Below are 15,709 nucleotides of genomic sequence, written 5' to 3'. Positions count from 1 at the left end.
TTTTGGGGTGAGAGTCAAGTGGTTAGTTAACATTTCTAAAAGAAGTCATCTAGAAGTTAAATATATATATAATATTAGATATAAACAAATACCTTTGCATGTTATTTCTTAATAGCAATTTGTAATGTTCTGAAACTTACAGCAACCCACTGTACAGCACATCTCTCAGTGCTCCATGAGGATAATGTCTTTGACCCAAATAGCTCTGCTTCTTGAATAAAACTCCCCTGCCCCACACTTGCACACCCATCATCCCATCCTGTGATTAAAGATTTAATTAGCTGAGGACCTTGCTTCAGGGAGACTCGTAAATCCACTGTGATATTTTCAGACTGTGGAGATGCTAACATTGTTGTGATTAGTCGCTGTGAAGCTGTGGAAATATGAAGAGCATTGAGAATTGTATCTTTTACTACCCCCCCCCCCCCCCCCCATTTACATTCCCCTCAGGGAAAATCCTTTTTTTATTGCAGTGACAAGACAATTATCGACAAGAGAATTACACAGCAATAAATGTTGCTCTGCTTTCATTCCTGAGATCAGTGGATACCTTTCCCTTATTGTTTGGAAGTCTTATGCAAGGTTCTTTCCAGGCTGCCTCTTCATCCAGTCGAGTGTGAAATGACCCAAGATATGGTTCTGGATTTACTGCAATCCATTTTTGCCTTCTGAACAATAGGTTTACACTGCTATTAAACTTGTAAGTCAGTATTGATGTGTAAGTACAAAGCATTGTACAAACTGTAAAGTGGACATGCACTGAATAAAGAAGGGCACAGCCTAGATCATCGAATGTTGTTATGGGGATTTGTGACTAAACACAATACTGGTTTTTACATATATGAACAGACTGTGAAGTGTGACTTAATACTGATGGGTGCAGTTCTACTTCCATTTTCCAAATCGTTGAACATTTGCACTGGGAACTCCCTGTTTCCACAGAAAAGCAACAGGGATTTTGTTTAAAAGAAGACGAAGATCAGATAACAACAAAGCCAGACCCACGCATACCCTTTTCAGAGTCCCTCATCTCCATGCAGTTACATGAAGAGGCAGCAGTAAGCCATTACGGATACCGCTCTAGGCTCCCTCCTTTAGAATGAGTCCAGTCCCACACACCATGTCCTGGGCAAGACAAACAATACAAACTCATTCCCATTTTGTGTCTGTGAGTTGCTTGTTGCACTCACTCTCAAAAACACCATTTGAACAGAGCGAGAGGAAAGTGGACAGTTCACTTACATTAAACATAATTATGATCACACCCACTGTCTGACATTTCCCATCTGAAGTCACAGCAGTTTGAATGCAGATGATGCAAAACTCTGTGGAAGAAGTGACCGCTCATCATTCTTTGAGACAGTGTCTAGTGATCTGTGCTTAGTTTGTTAGTGTTCTGGGTAGCTCAAAGCCAGTCTCTGTGATGAAATCCGGCTTACACTCCATGTCTCCAAGATGACAAAGAAAAAGGAGATGTATGAGCTAAGGTACCAATTCATTTCACTTGGTGGTTGAAATAGGATTCAGCAGACTAAGATACCATGTATGCAGCCAAGGTCCACAAGGAGTCACAAAACCAATGACTGAAGTTCACCTAGCTGCCAAGATTTTCATCATTAAACAAAGGACTTTGGCAGAAGACAGAATACATCATTGCATACTTGGAAAGGAGATCTGGACTTCATGTCACCACAGTCTGTTCTGTTTGCCTTAAGTGTATAAGGGTCAGATAATGCCTGGCCACTGTTCCTTTGGCTGTTGTTGGCAGAACTGATTACTTCATGAGAATGTAAATATCACCAGTGTGCCTTTTACAACATTTGTCCACTGAGTGGCGCTAGAACCACAACCTAGCACCATGATGCTTCACAGGAGGACACCACCCTTCCATTTCACAGAGAGGTGCTTTCAGAAGTGTGCAATTACATGAAGTAGGCGGCGCATTCGACCTAATAGATGCATTTACATTGAACCCCGTGGAGAAAAATAAAAGATCTGAGAAAGTCAGGTCAATGTGAAGGTATTTTCTGTGCTGTGCCCATGTTCTTCAAACCAAGAAACACCACAGGAGGGTGGATAAGGCACAATGACTCAGCAATCCCACGGGTACCAACAGCGCCTTATTGTCTCTGTCTTGTTCTGTGCACCTTTTTCTCCTGTCTGTTTGCCATTCTTCCTGCCTCACGCCTTAATGTCCTCCTCCACTTTTGCAGTATTCTGTGCTTCACAGCCTTTTTCTGTAGCAAAGATGTGTTCAACTGTTCAATTTTTCATTCTCATCAACTTCCTCATGGCCAGGGGCAAAGGAGAGAGCTTTGAATCATACAGCCATTCACTCCGCTTTAATACAAAGTCAATACACCTTCATTCTACTCAGTTCCCTCAGGAAATTGACACTTGAATCCAATACAAATATGATGCATTGCACCATGGTGGGTCCTTTGAGAATGTATATGATAGATGTTTTCTAAGCACTAGGTAATGTTGATGAGATGTGACATATAGCCCAGATGGAGCATTCGATGGAGGGGCTCGCGGGGGGTGTCCATCTGTAAAACCGTGTGGGAAAAAATCTCCATGGCACTAAAGATTGACTGTATGTAACCCTTAAATCCTGCCTTAGACCCAAAGGCCTGATGAAGGTCGCCCGTGACAGCAAAACTGACCGCCTGCTGAAAAACTGATAAATATGTTTGCCACTTTTACAGGTTAACCAATAACGCACAGCAGTGTCCTCTATTTATCTCTCTTACTGGACGATTCCATTTTCCATTACAGCTATGTGTATTGAAATGACATATTTATGTGTGTCAGCCGTTGGGTGGCTGTTTTGATCATAGTGTTTAATGGCTCTCTCACACACACCACCTATAAAAGAGAGAGGGGGGGGGGGGGGGGAGAGAGGAGAGGAGAGCAGAGCAGACAACAGGTGAAATTTGTAACATTTATGATGGAACAGTACTTTCATACCATAAGCCTTGAAATACAGAAGTCTTCCCTTCAGAGGCCCTGGCAGAGATGCTGTTGTTTATTAAAGGTGTGGGGCTGCTGTTGTTCCTCAGGAGTGCTATTAGGCATCTTCCTGGAGTGGGTGGAGATGGCAGGAACACCTGCTTGTAAAGTTGCAGCAGAAAATAGCTTGAAATGGGCTGTGTAATTGGGGAGCAAAATATTCCAAGGTGGGTTGTTATAAATTCTTTGTGAAGAAATCTGATTGAATCCTTCTGATTGAATAAAAGTTAAGGCCTATTTATTTATTTTTTCTTCTTTTTTCCTGCCTCTGGAGAAATGACGATGTCATGGGAGAGGCGTATACAGCCTAGGCGATGAAAATATTTGCTCTTCCAAACTCAAACAAGTTGCCTTTAGTTCAAGCAAGCATACTTGTGAACTCCATCGAGTGAAACGTTCAAAGGAAAGCCCTAGTCTCTTGGGTGTCCCTCACAGTGTGAAGTTTCAACAGTGTTGACACCGTAGGCCCCATCAAATAGACGGAATATTCAAATGGAAAACAGGGCAGTTTTCTCTGCCAGGAGATTAGTCCTTATCGTGTGCCCCATTCCATTAAATCTGTCTGTTTTTTTGTGCTTTGTATTTAAAATTCTATTAGGAATACATTTTCTAATATGAAAGTTAGCAACAAAAATTGCCACTATTAATTAAAACTTGTTTTGGCCAGCAGTGGTTGCCCACAGGCAACTTGTTTTGGAAACTGAAAAGCTGTAATGTTCACCTACATAATGGGTCTCTATGCACATGTGTACTGTGGGAGATGTATCATATTGTGAAAGACAGAATGTGGGCTATTGAAATCGTATGTGTCCTGCACAATCCACTTCCAAAGCACATGACACTGGGATGAACCCTGCCTTAATCAACCCTGACTCAGCTTCCATCAGGGCAGTCTGGAGACTGGCAAAAGCAAAGCCTTCCTCTTCTGACAGCAAGTTAATAAATAAACCATGACAGCACTTTGTTTCATCATATGTAGACATTCCTCTACAGTGCTATGAAATTCAAGAGCTGTTAGGAGACAGTTCTTTTTTATTTCTTTTTTTTTTTTACTGAAAATGAATACATTTTGGTCTGAAAGGAGACATCAACAGTTCACTCTCGTCCACATCTTTATTTCTGACTTGCCTTCTGTGTCATCCGAGGACACAGTAAAATATATATCGTTAATGATTTCCCGTCTTGTTGTATTATTATCCTATCTTGCTTTTATTCATGGTCCCTATTTGAGCATATAGGACACGAGGCAGATAGAAGTTATGGCATGACTAAAATGTGTTTAAATAAAATGTTTCCTTTTGTGAAACCTGAAGTTTTATTGAGCTTAAAAACCCCACTGATAGAGTTTTATCTTGCAAAAAGCTTTCAGTTCAACAGTACAAGGCATCACCCATATGATTTAGATAGCGGGCAAGTCACAGGAATCTGTCAGCATATATTCTTAAATCCTGTTGTGACAAATATCCTAAAATGTTGTGCTTTTCAGGTTTCATGTAGAAAACACTGTGATATGTTAAAAGGCGTGAAGGCTGTGACAACGAACTGCGTGTCTGTGTGATCTTATAATTACTGTCCAGTTTTTCTTCCTTGGTTTCAGCTGTTACAAAACGCATATGTGTGTGTGTGCATGTCCATACTCTTAGTGAGATGAACCAAAACAAAGCTACAACTTGACAGACGTGCTCCAAATGACTTTCAGAGGATTGCCCTCAAATTAACTTCAAGATTTGAACAGCTTTGACAGCTTCTGAGTGGGGTGCTTACAGCAGTGATTTCAGTTCTGAGTGGGGTGCTTACAGCAGTGATTTCAGTTCTGAGTGGGGTGCTTACAGCAGTGATTTCAAAGAAGAGTTGATGCAGATGACCTGCATCTACTCCAGGCATGAGTCACCTCCCCTGTGGAAAACAGAGCACACGATTCCCCTGGATGGTGATGATACCTAAGACGAATGCAGTTCAGGTGAAACATATAATACTAATAATCTAGAGGAATCATCTTCAGTGTCACACAAGTACTTATCTCATCGTCTCTGGGCTGCGTTTTAAAGTGTGATATACCTCAGATGAGGTAATTAGAGGATTCATTATGAATTCCAGGCCTGGTAAAGGGCAGACCTCTGTGCTTGTTTATAACATGACCGCACAGTCATAATTGGCTATCAGCACAAATGGTGAACCGTTGTGGACAGGCTGAGAGAAAGAGATAGAGTGGGGAGGGGGGGTGAGTTCTGTGAGAGCACACTGAGTCAGCAGCCGACCTTGTCATGGCGGTAGGTTAGCGCCAAGAGGCATTATGGGGGAGGTCGGGAGGGCAGCATAATTAAGGAACAGGGTGGATCTTTGGTTTGAACAGTCAGGGTTGCCTGATGCCACTGCCTCCACTGAGGACGTGCAGGGGTACGGAGGTACAAGCAGTGGAGAGCCTCTGTGAGTCAGGCGAGACCCTCACCTCAGCCATGGATGAGAATGTCAGGTCACATTCTCTCCAACAGTACCTGCAGCATGAATGATTAAACTTGGTGGACTTAGAAGACACCACACACACACATGCACACTCACAGTAAAAATGTTTAAACCAACACAAAAAAAAGACACTAAATCTAACTTTTTGTCACAAGTTTTATGAAGTTTGAGTCTCCTTTATGGTAATTTTCCTCCCGAAGTCTTTTACATTTTAAATGTGGAGACTGGAGAGATACAGATCACTCTGAGACACACTCTGCAGTACACCTATTTGGAACACTGCAATGAGAAAACATCAACAGTCCTTTGATTTCCATTCAAATGAGTATGAATTCAGAGGGAAAAGGGGACGTTATCTACATCTCACATTTTTATTCAAATGGCATATTGTTTGTAGAAGCACCTTGCCATGTGCACTGGTGTGTAATTATGGGGTGAATGTTCCTTGTGTGAAGACAGGCACAAAAGACCCTGGACAAAAAGCAGTTAGCAGTTATGAAACTCATTTCCGCCTTGAAGTTTGCAGAGCTAACACAATAACCCCTAGCCCTTCTTGGCTTCCCATTTGAAATATCTTCCTTTCATATTTGCACTTGAAAGACATTTTTTTTTCTGGCAAACGACATTAAAAAGGGTTCAGTGTTAGACTTCAAAGTAATATAAATGAAACATAAAAGTCTTTTCTGAGGCTGAAGGAGAAATTATTACTTCATCTAATATTCATAACACAGGTAACTTTGGAAATCTGACAGTGAGTAAAAGATTTTGTATTATATTTATGATGCAAAGCAATCACGATTTCCATGTGTCCCCATACAGACAATAATAAAGGACAGTTAATAACCTATTCTGCCTCTGGGCATGTTGGGAGGATAAAACTGGACAGATATGTGAGGCGTGAAAGAAAAGGTTGCTTCCAACACTAGAATGTAATGTTATAAAGAACGACATAAAAACAAAGCAATCTAAAATTAGGGTTTAGTAAATAATGTTGGGCAGTAATATGACATATTTTAATACTTTAACACAAATCACGGAAAAAGACATATTGGCATCAGTCATTTTGTTAGCACTCAGAAGTCAGTAACGTTATATGGTTGCTCTGAAAGGGTTGTATAGGAAAAATTCCCCTCTATCTTCAATAACCAAGCCATGGTTGTAGTATCATGCTCAGTGAAAAGAGATGGGCTTAAGATACGGATCAAAAAATTGTTCCAGACTTTTGGTTTTGGTACTGATAATGTTATTGGTGATAATGTCTCATAATTGGAGGATGAAGCAGAGGGGAGAAGTGGGGTGCACCTGAATAAGACTTCAGTGAGTGAGTGAGTAGGAGCAGACTAATGAGATAGCACACTGAGAAGCTCACTGAAGGGCAGGCAGATTCCTGGGGAAAGAGGATCACACTACAAGAGGGGATAGCACACTGGACAGAGAGCAGGCCTGATTAGAACAGCTCCTCCAATTACTCCCAGTCTCCCAGATCCCTGGTCTGGACCTTTATGCAGTGTCTAATGAAACAATGCAAGCTGTGAGATATGTGATTTGAGCTTGAAGACAAGTAGGTGAAGTGAAAGCCGGCACCATCACCACATTCAAAGGTGAGTGCTAATGTATGGAAACAACACTGTGGAATTGTGGAGAGGCTGCAATCCGTAGGTCTTCTACTGAAGGCTGTTTGTGGCCAGGGGTGAAGAAGGAGTGGGAGGCAGTTACTTTTAAAGTCTTTTAAAAAATCCCCATGAAAGAATTTCAAGGCAGCGTGAGGTCAAATAGGGTAGAGGAAGCCTTTCAAAACACTGCTGAGACATTCAGTAACCATCTCTTTTCACACAGCTTCTGCCTGATATTCACTGAAATATTTTATGAGATAAGCACGATATTCAAACAGATTGTAAAGTTATAACATCATGGAGAAAATCACATGAATCAATACAAATGAATCTGATACCTTTTTGCTGTATGAGGCATTTAGAGGCTAGATACAGAGAGAGAGAGAGAGAGAGAGATGATTCATTTAGTTGTGTACAATTTTGTTTCCAAAAAAAGTTCCATTTTCATGAAAGGTGTCTGCCATCTGTTAATCTACTGTTTGGGAATGTGTGAGAGAGGCTGGAGCTCTTTTCGGCGACTGTCCCTGACTTACTCTGTGATTGCAGTGTTTAATTAATGTTTGCCTCTCTCAATATTTAATGCTTTCCACAAATTAACTTTCAGAAAATATTTTCTATGCAAATGAAGAGCTTATATAAACAATGTGTTAGTCTCCTTGAACATCCACTGGGATGTGTAAACTTTGTTCACACAACCCACCCCCCAAAAACAAACATGTTGTGGATTTTTGAATAAATCTAGCCATCCACATGTTTTGTTGATCGGAACATAAAGTCAGTGGTGAGTCCCTTCTGGACTGACACACGGTGGGCATCTAGAGGAGAAGCGTGAGTTTGAGGGTCGTGGGATAACACTGGGCTAAGCTGCAGGCTGCAATCACAATCACCGGGACATAGCTGCACATAGTGTCCAATCACAATCACATAGCTGCACATAGTGTCCAATCACAGGGACATAGCTGCACATAGTGTCCAATCACAATTACATAGCTGCACATAGTGTCCAATCACAGGGACATAGCTGCACATAGTGTCCAATCACAATTACATAGCTGCACATAGTGTCCAATCACAGGGACATAGCTGCATATAGTGTCCAATCACAGGGACATAGCTGCACATAGTGTCCAATCACAGGGACATAGCTGCACATATTGTCCAATCACATAGCAGCACATAATGTCCAATCACAATCACATAGCTGCACATAGTGTCCAATCACAATCACAAGGACATAGCTGCACAGTGTCTAATCACAAAGCTGCACATAGAGTCCAGAGACAATCACATATCTGCACATAGTGTCCAGAGACAATCCCCCCCTGGCCTGTTCAAGCTATGGCGGTACATGGCCTTGGAGAGTCCCTAGACGAGATTCCTTTGGGCCATTTCTGCCAGTGTACATATTGTGGGTGATCAGATGAAGAAATGAGTGCGGATAGCGAATCATTTTTTCACTCATATCTTCATCTGATCACCCACAATATGTACACTGGCAGAAATGGCCCATTTAAATTGATCCTTCTTTCAAAGTCCCAAAGCAAATGCCTCAAAAGCAGCGGCCAAGACTTTTCAGCGATGGCAGCATGTAACTCAGGTAAAGGTACACTCCACTGGCATGGAGGCTGAGGAACACAAACAGCTACTAAATTTAACTGTTGGCTAAGGTTGAAAAGTCCTTTCAACTCGACACCCACAACCTTGACAGAGGAAAGAAGGCAGAAATAATGGATTCCAGGGGGAGTCTGATGAATAGAGGCAGTGCCATAAATCTGTGTCAGCTGCACCACTGAGGGCTAGTTATGGATGCTCTGAATGAGCTAATTTGATATCCTACAGTCGAACCATTACTTATTGCGACTTGTGCTCACAGGCACATTAAAAGTTGGTATTCAGTTGTTTCGCTGTATATTGTTTGGTGTGTGTGTGTGTTTGTGTGTGTGTGTGTGTGTGTGTGTGTGTGTGAATTGGTGGTGTTGTATCAGGTATTTGGTCATCTCAATGGAGAGAGGAGCCACCTGCATAATTCATTTTCATGCAAATACTCAGTCTCAGTGTTGACCTCAAATCAAGGATTTTATGTTTTTTTTTAGTTTTGCATTTCTCTCCCTTTGGTCATCCATACAACTGTGGCAAACATCAAACAACGTTCCTCAGGCATGTCTGAGTGTTTTTTTTTACCTGTGCAGTCCACTGGAAATCAGAGGGATTCATTTCATAGGCATTGTACAACAGAGAGCCTAGAAACCAGATGTCATCTGTTGTGAAGTTGAAAGGCTGGCGTTTCCAACACATCTGACCGGCAACAGCCAACACACTAAACCATGGCAAACAACACTTCTTAGATGAGAGATGTCACTACAGCTGGGCCACGTGACCAGCTGAATCCTAGGCAGACGTGGGAACTCAGAGTAATAAATGACCAGCACAGCATCCTGCAGCACATTCCTCTTCCAGTCCTTTAGGCAGACACAGGCTCCAGCAAAAGAGAGCCTCTGCATGTTTCCATGACAATAGACTAAATAGGAAGATATAAAAGTAAACACAAATAGAAATAATGGATTCAGACACCACATCCATAACCACCGGTTCACAGGATGGCCTCCTGTTGGGGAGAAAACCATTTGATTATATTTTTAAACTCCAGAGAGCAAAAAGGTTTAAAGGTATTGCAAAAAATAAACATGCTCATTTTTATTAAGCTTTGATAAAATCACTTCTGTGATAATAGACTTTTTGTGTCTTTGATGTTTGTTAGTATCACAAAGGAAATAGTATTATCATAAATTAACAACTAAATTAGACATTTCAATATTATATTCATAAGCACCACTTGAAGGATACCAGCAGCATGTGCAGGTAATGCATATGCATACACACTAACAGGTTTCAGGGCAAACTCTAATTATTCACTCTTGATCAAATTCTTTCAACAAATATTTATTTATGAAATGATTTAATATTAGAGATTCATTTAATAAAGACACGCGTCAGTTCTGTTAAGAAGTCTGTGTCTGATATTGTGGCAGCATGTTAGTTAGTTAAAGCTCATCTGAGCATCTTTTTGTAGTGCGATGGTTGTCATTCAGCTCTGCAGAGTGCTTCTCACACCGAGCACAGAAATGGGATACGTTTTTCTCCATGAGGAATTGTCACTGTGCCAGACTAGATTCTCATGTTACCTTCCTTCACAGGCGAAACTCCACAGCCTTCCCGTCTGTAACCTGCTGATCCACAGCGCTGCCTAGCAGAGGGCAGACAGCCATCGCCAAACACAAATAAATCACCAAACCAAATTCCCATCAAGAAGAGGTAAATTAAGTGGTCATGTAAACAGGCTCTGAGAGACTCTCATGTGAGGACATATGATGAGGGCTCGCAGCTTTGAAATGGGAGAAGAGGGAATCACAGAGGTAGTCACAACCAAACCAATATGGATGTGCACGTGTGTGCGTGTGTGTGTGTGCGTGCGTGCGTGCGCATGTCTAACTTGTAGGTCTTTGTGTGAACAGATGCTTGGTTTGTGGCTTTGTTTTTCTTAAATTTCCTAGTAATTTTAGATTTTATTCGATCATTTAAAAAAATGCAAATAACTTCAAATGACAAAAAAAAAAAAAAACATAAACAATTAAATCCAAAAAGCTTGTACTGAAAGAATGAGAACGTTGCTGCTATCAGTCATTGAGTTTTAATATTGCAATGCATTTTTCATCAAACTGTGATAGGCTAACACTTAGCTTTGATGACATCACAAGTATTTCTGAAACCTTTCACTAGTCTATTTCATCATACAGCTTAGCGCAATACTAGACTTTTATGTGTTCATCACTGCATCCCCTATCATTCATCCTGTTGCCTGGAAATGAAGTAATCCATTTGATAGCAGGCTCTGAGGACATTATCTCAGGGAATTATATGATTGTAAATGAGATGTATGTATGCAGGATACGAGCCTTTGGGAAAACAAGAAGAGGACCCGCAGTTTGGCAGTTTATGACTGGCTAAGAGAAGGCACGAAGCTTATGTTGAGATGGAGGGAGAGAGAGAAAAAGAGACAGCAACTTAAGCTGATGTTTTCCTGACTCCTTCTTCAGACACGCATGCTAATAAGTCATTCAAACAACTTGTGCAGGGAAAATGCAGCTCATGTGGTGGTAGCAGCAAGTACGTGCAGCATTTTTAATGAGGGAAACTATCCAACAACTGAAAGAGAAATGCTATTTCTATATGCATACTTGGGGCATCATGTGTGCACCAGATAAATATGGCTTCCTATTTAAAGAAAAATAAGATTAGCTCTCAGTTACCTAAGTTTCACAAGGCAAATTTCATGTGTCAGTTGTGCTGAATGTCTAAGGGTTAGCTGTGAATTTATTGGAAGCAAGGATGAGAAAGGTGATGAGAGAAGCTGACAGATGTGAACACAGCTTGGAGGCATGACTTGGTACTGTCAGTGTGTCAAACTGTGCTAATGGTGTGTGCCCCACTGTTAAAATAATAATAATTTCCCATTTTTGGATTTGTCCATAGTTTCACGCCATTAACAATTACATGCGTTCATAGCCATTTATTCCCTGCTGCATAATTTCAGGTCATAAAATAGTTGCCATCTTTCATATCTTTTTAAACATAACTCAAAATTGCCGACTCCTCTACCAGCTCTTCTTTAGTCTGTTATGTTTCATCTATGGATGCCCCTGAGGTGCTACATTAAGAAACATGACAAATGTGGGATTAATGGTATGTACGGTATTTTGATAGCATCTCCCACTCTGCTCGCAGTCCAATCTCACCCAGAGATTCACTCACTGTACCTGTTCAGCTCAGCTGTGAAACGCTACAGACCAAGGGAAGAGTCTCTCAATATTAGGCTTCATTAACCATCATGTTTATATGAATAGGTGACCCAACTTTTAAAGGCCTGTACCCCAGTCTCTTGTGTCAGCCATTTTGTGCATTTGTGTTTGGTCACTGTGAAGGTCCGTGTTCAAGTGAATGAGGGCAGTGGTTAAGTCAGGGCTCTTGCAAATGGAAACATTAAATGTTTCGGACACTTTCGCTGAACAGGAACCCGCTGTGCCGCTTTAGGCTGAAAGGTGTGTTTAAAATCAGACCTACTCTGTTTTGATCAATAGAAAATGAATAGGAACTGGTGCTCCAAAGCGATTGATTCTAACTAGGCTTTTAGTGCATCGCCGAAACAGCCTTTTAAAAAGCATTTGGTGCTGGCCTTCTGCAATTTAAAATCACACATTAACATCACATTAAGTTTGTCTTTGCACTGCTGTCATGGTGTGCTTTTGGGAAATCGCACCATCTGAATGCTGCTCAGAAAATATGTTGCAGGGAGTAAAAGAAGCTGGCTTTCTGGGCTGAAGGCCCCTGGCCAGCTGGTAAATGGTTTGTGACAATGAGTTCACTGAAATCAGCCAACTGAATATCTTTAAACATCTTGGAAATTTGATTACTAAATTGCTTGTTGGAATACCCTCTAATGAAAAGAGTGTTAATGCATGCATGCTGAGTGTAAATACAACCCATTTTTACATCACATTCTTGATCTACAACAAAGTAACAATTGTGAAAGGTAGTTGAAAGATTTTCCAATGACAGTTCTTAAGGTGTGATAAAATATCAGCATTCCTATGCAGCTAGGGTAGAAGCAGTCCATTAAAAAATAAATACAAAAAGCAGTGCAGTTCAATACATTCAGAATTCAGTTTATGTTTTACAAATACATGCACTATGGTATGCAGGCTCTGGAATACATATTCATTGAAGGAATAAATAGGACAACAAATCCAGAATTCAAAATTCATAAATACACACCATCTTGCAAATCTGCAAATTGGACATGTTGATACCTTTAAGGCATTTTCTCTGCTTTGGGCATCCATAAATATTGAAGGGGAAGGCAGGGAAGAGTGTGGCTATGCAAATCCAAACTGAACACTCTAAAGACAAGTGGTATTTTTGTCAAGTTGTCTGTAGGTATAGGCAGAGACCTGATCTGGTTACCGTTACTCCAGGCAGTTTAAAAAAACAAAAAACTAAGTTACATCTGGCATTTCCAGGTGATATACACAGCAGAAGTAAGATAATCAACTACCTACTGTATCACCTTGCACAACAGTATCACTGAAGACGTTTATATAAATCTGTCTCCTACAACATCCAACAAATGACATAGTAAGGTTTCAAATGCAACCACTGTATTCCAAAAAACAGGCCAAATGCCCCTTTGCTTTTTTAAACAACACGTTCTTGGTAACATTAGCTAGATATAAATCTGACACAGAGCACCAAGCCAACTAGGGACCATACCACACTGACACTGTTGCTATCTATCATTTAACTGCAAATCAACCATTCAAGATTATATTAGTTTAGTGGCTGATTTTTCACATGCTTCTGTGTAAAATGTTAAAAATCGTTGATGAGACTGATTTTGAGTATTTTGTTTTATAAAGTCGATTTTGCCTCGTCAAACAAAATCATTAAATTGATCGCTAAATTCAGCTAACTACCTAGATAGGCCTAAGTATATCAGCAGATGAGTATTTACTGAGACAACATTAATCACGGTAACCATAATGTTAGAAAAAATATTTAAATATGCTGATAGAGATGTAAGCATAGTTGCCTTAGTCTTAAAACGAGAACTGCATGAGGAATACAGTATCTTGTGGGATTGATTTTGTTAGATATTTCCTAAGTACAAATTGGAGAGGATCCAGTAGCTTCTTCCATCCCACACACATTTCCTTTTATGGCTAGCCATCAATAAATCACACAGTGCACTGAAATCGATGAATGCCTGAGTCTTAATTGCACATCTGCAATCCATTTCAATCTGAAAGGAATTATGGACATGTAACAACCATATGAAAATGATATTAGGTGACCTTAAAAACTTGGCCCATATTGCATACAGTTATTATTACAGATATTCAAGAGAGATCTGAGGGGAAATACTGACCTTGAAGTAGGAAATGAAACAGGGAGATGGATACACAGGGTCCACTGGGATCTGTCTTCTGGCACGTGAGATTACTCAATTAGACAGTAAAACAGAGAGAATATGACAATTACAGTTTGTAATGTAATGTCCGTGTTGTATGACAAATTTGTAAGCATTTAATTGTTTGGGAAACCTATAGTGTAGAAATATATGAAAACAAGGTAAGAAGTGGCCCTTAATATAGTTGGAGTCATTTTGCTGGGTTTGGCAAAACCCACTATCTCTCTGAAGACTTCCATCCCACACAGTAATGCCCCAAATCAATAAGGACAGTTAAAGGAGCACAGCCCCTTGGGATACAGAACCACATGACCTCGATCAATTTCTGGGAATGCATTATTCACTTCTGGGCTACCCATTGTGCTTTCCAATGGTGTGTAAGTCATTGCTATCGAGGGCTAAATCCGTTCCTTTCCTATTCTGGATGGTAGCACAAACAAAAAAAGAAAGCATACAATGCATATCCCCTGACTTGCCATTTTGCTGATAATGAGGGGTACAAAATATTGCAATTAGTGTAAAATGATCCCACGAAACAAATTAGTTCATCAGGCAGGGTGTTCTGCTGGAGTCTCATTCTGAATATCAATGAAGTCTAGTGCAGAGCTGTGAGCTTTCTGAATTTAGGCTAAAATTTGCATCTATTTTGATTAAGCACACCTTGGTGTATTTTTGCATGACATTTGTATAGTTTCACAGCATTACTTTAGTAGATCATAGCATTACGCCAATGAGGACATTAAGAGGGTTTCTACGCAGATATTCTGACACTGTTTTAGTGTTGGTCTCTCAAGCCTTTCTAATATGAATGCTTTCCCCAAGCATGTTTCTTCTGTGTAGTACATAAAAAACAGAGGTATTTAATTTTTCCACTGAAGTAGTGAAGTAGGTGTGTCTGTAAATTTGTCCTTTGTTTTTAAAATGTTTCAACATAGCCGCAGAGAAAATAGGTTCAACAAACTTGAAATTCCTCCTGTGGTTCATGCCAAATAAGTCTACCTGTGCCCATAGAGCAGAGGCAGTGCCAGTGGCAGTGTGCCCTGGTTCTGCCGCACTCTCCAGGGCAGATACGGTGCAGCTCCTGGGCTCTTTTAGTTGGCCTGAATTATTTATGAGTTTTTATTTCAGGCTCCTCTTTTAAAGGTAATCAAAGTGGGCTGTAATTATCTCCCAGACAGGACCTTTCAACATACCTTCAGGGCTATTATTGGGAATTTGCATTTATAATCATTTCAGACCCCTTGTGCCTTTCCCCTGCCCTGAAGCTTGGCAATCGGGCAATAAAAAGACAACCTCCCCATGAATCTAAAACAGGAAATGATCATTTAGAATCAGTTCATAAATTTCCCACACACCAATAAAATTGCTAGAGGAAAAAAAAGGAGGAAAAGTGTCTTAACATTATTTATTGATCAAATGATCATAAACCTGGAGTTTATACATGACTCAGTGTCATTCATTCTGGATTCTTGGGAAATTCTACACACTCCGAGCTTGCAAAGGGATGAATAGGAATATCAAGAACTGAGACTGAGGAAATAATTTGCATGCATACATGCACACAGGCACACACACACACATTCACACACACACACACACT

Source organism: Sprattus sprattus (assembly GCF_963457725.1).
Source record: "Sprattus sprattus genome assembly, chromosome: 7".
NCBI classification, from domain to species: Eukaryota; Metazoa; Chordata; class Actinopteri; order Clupeiformes; family Clupeidae; genus Sprattus; species Sprattus sprattus.
This window is presented reverse-complemented; position numbering follows the sequence as displayed.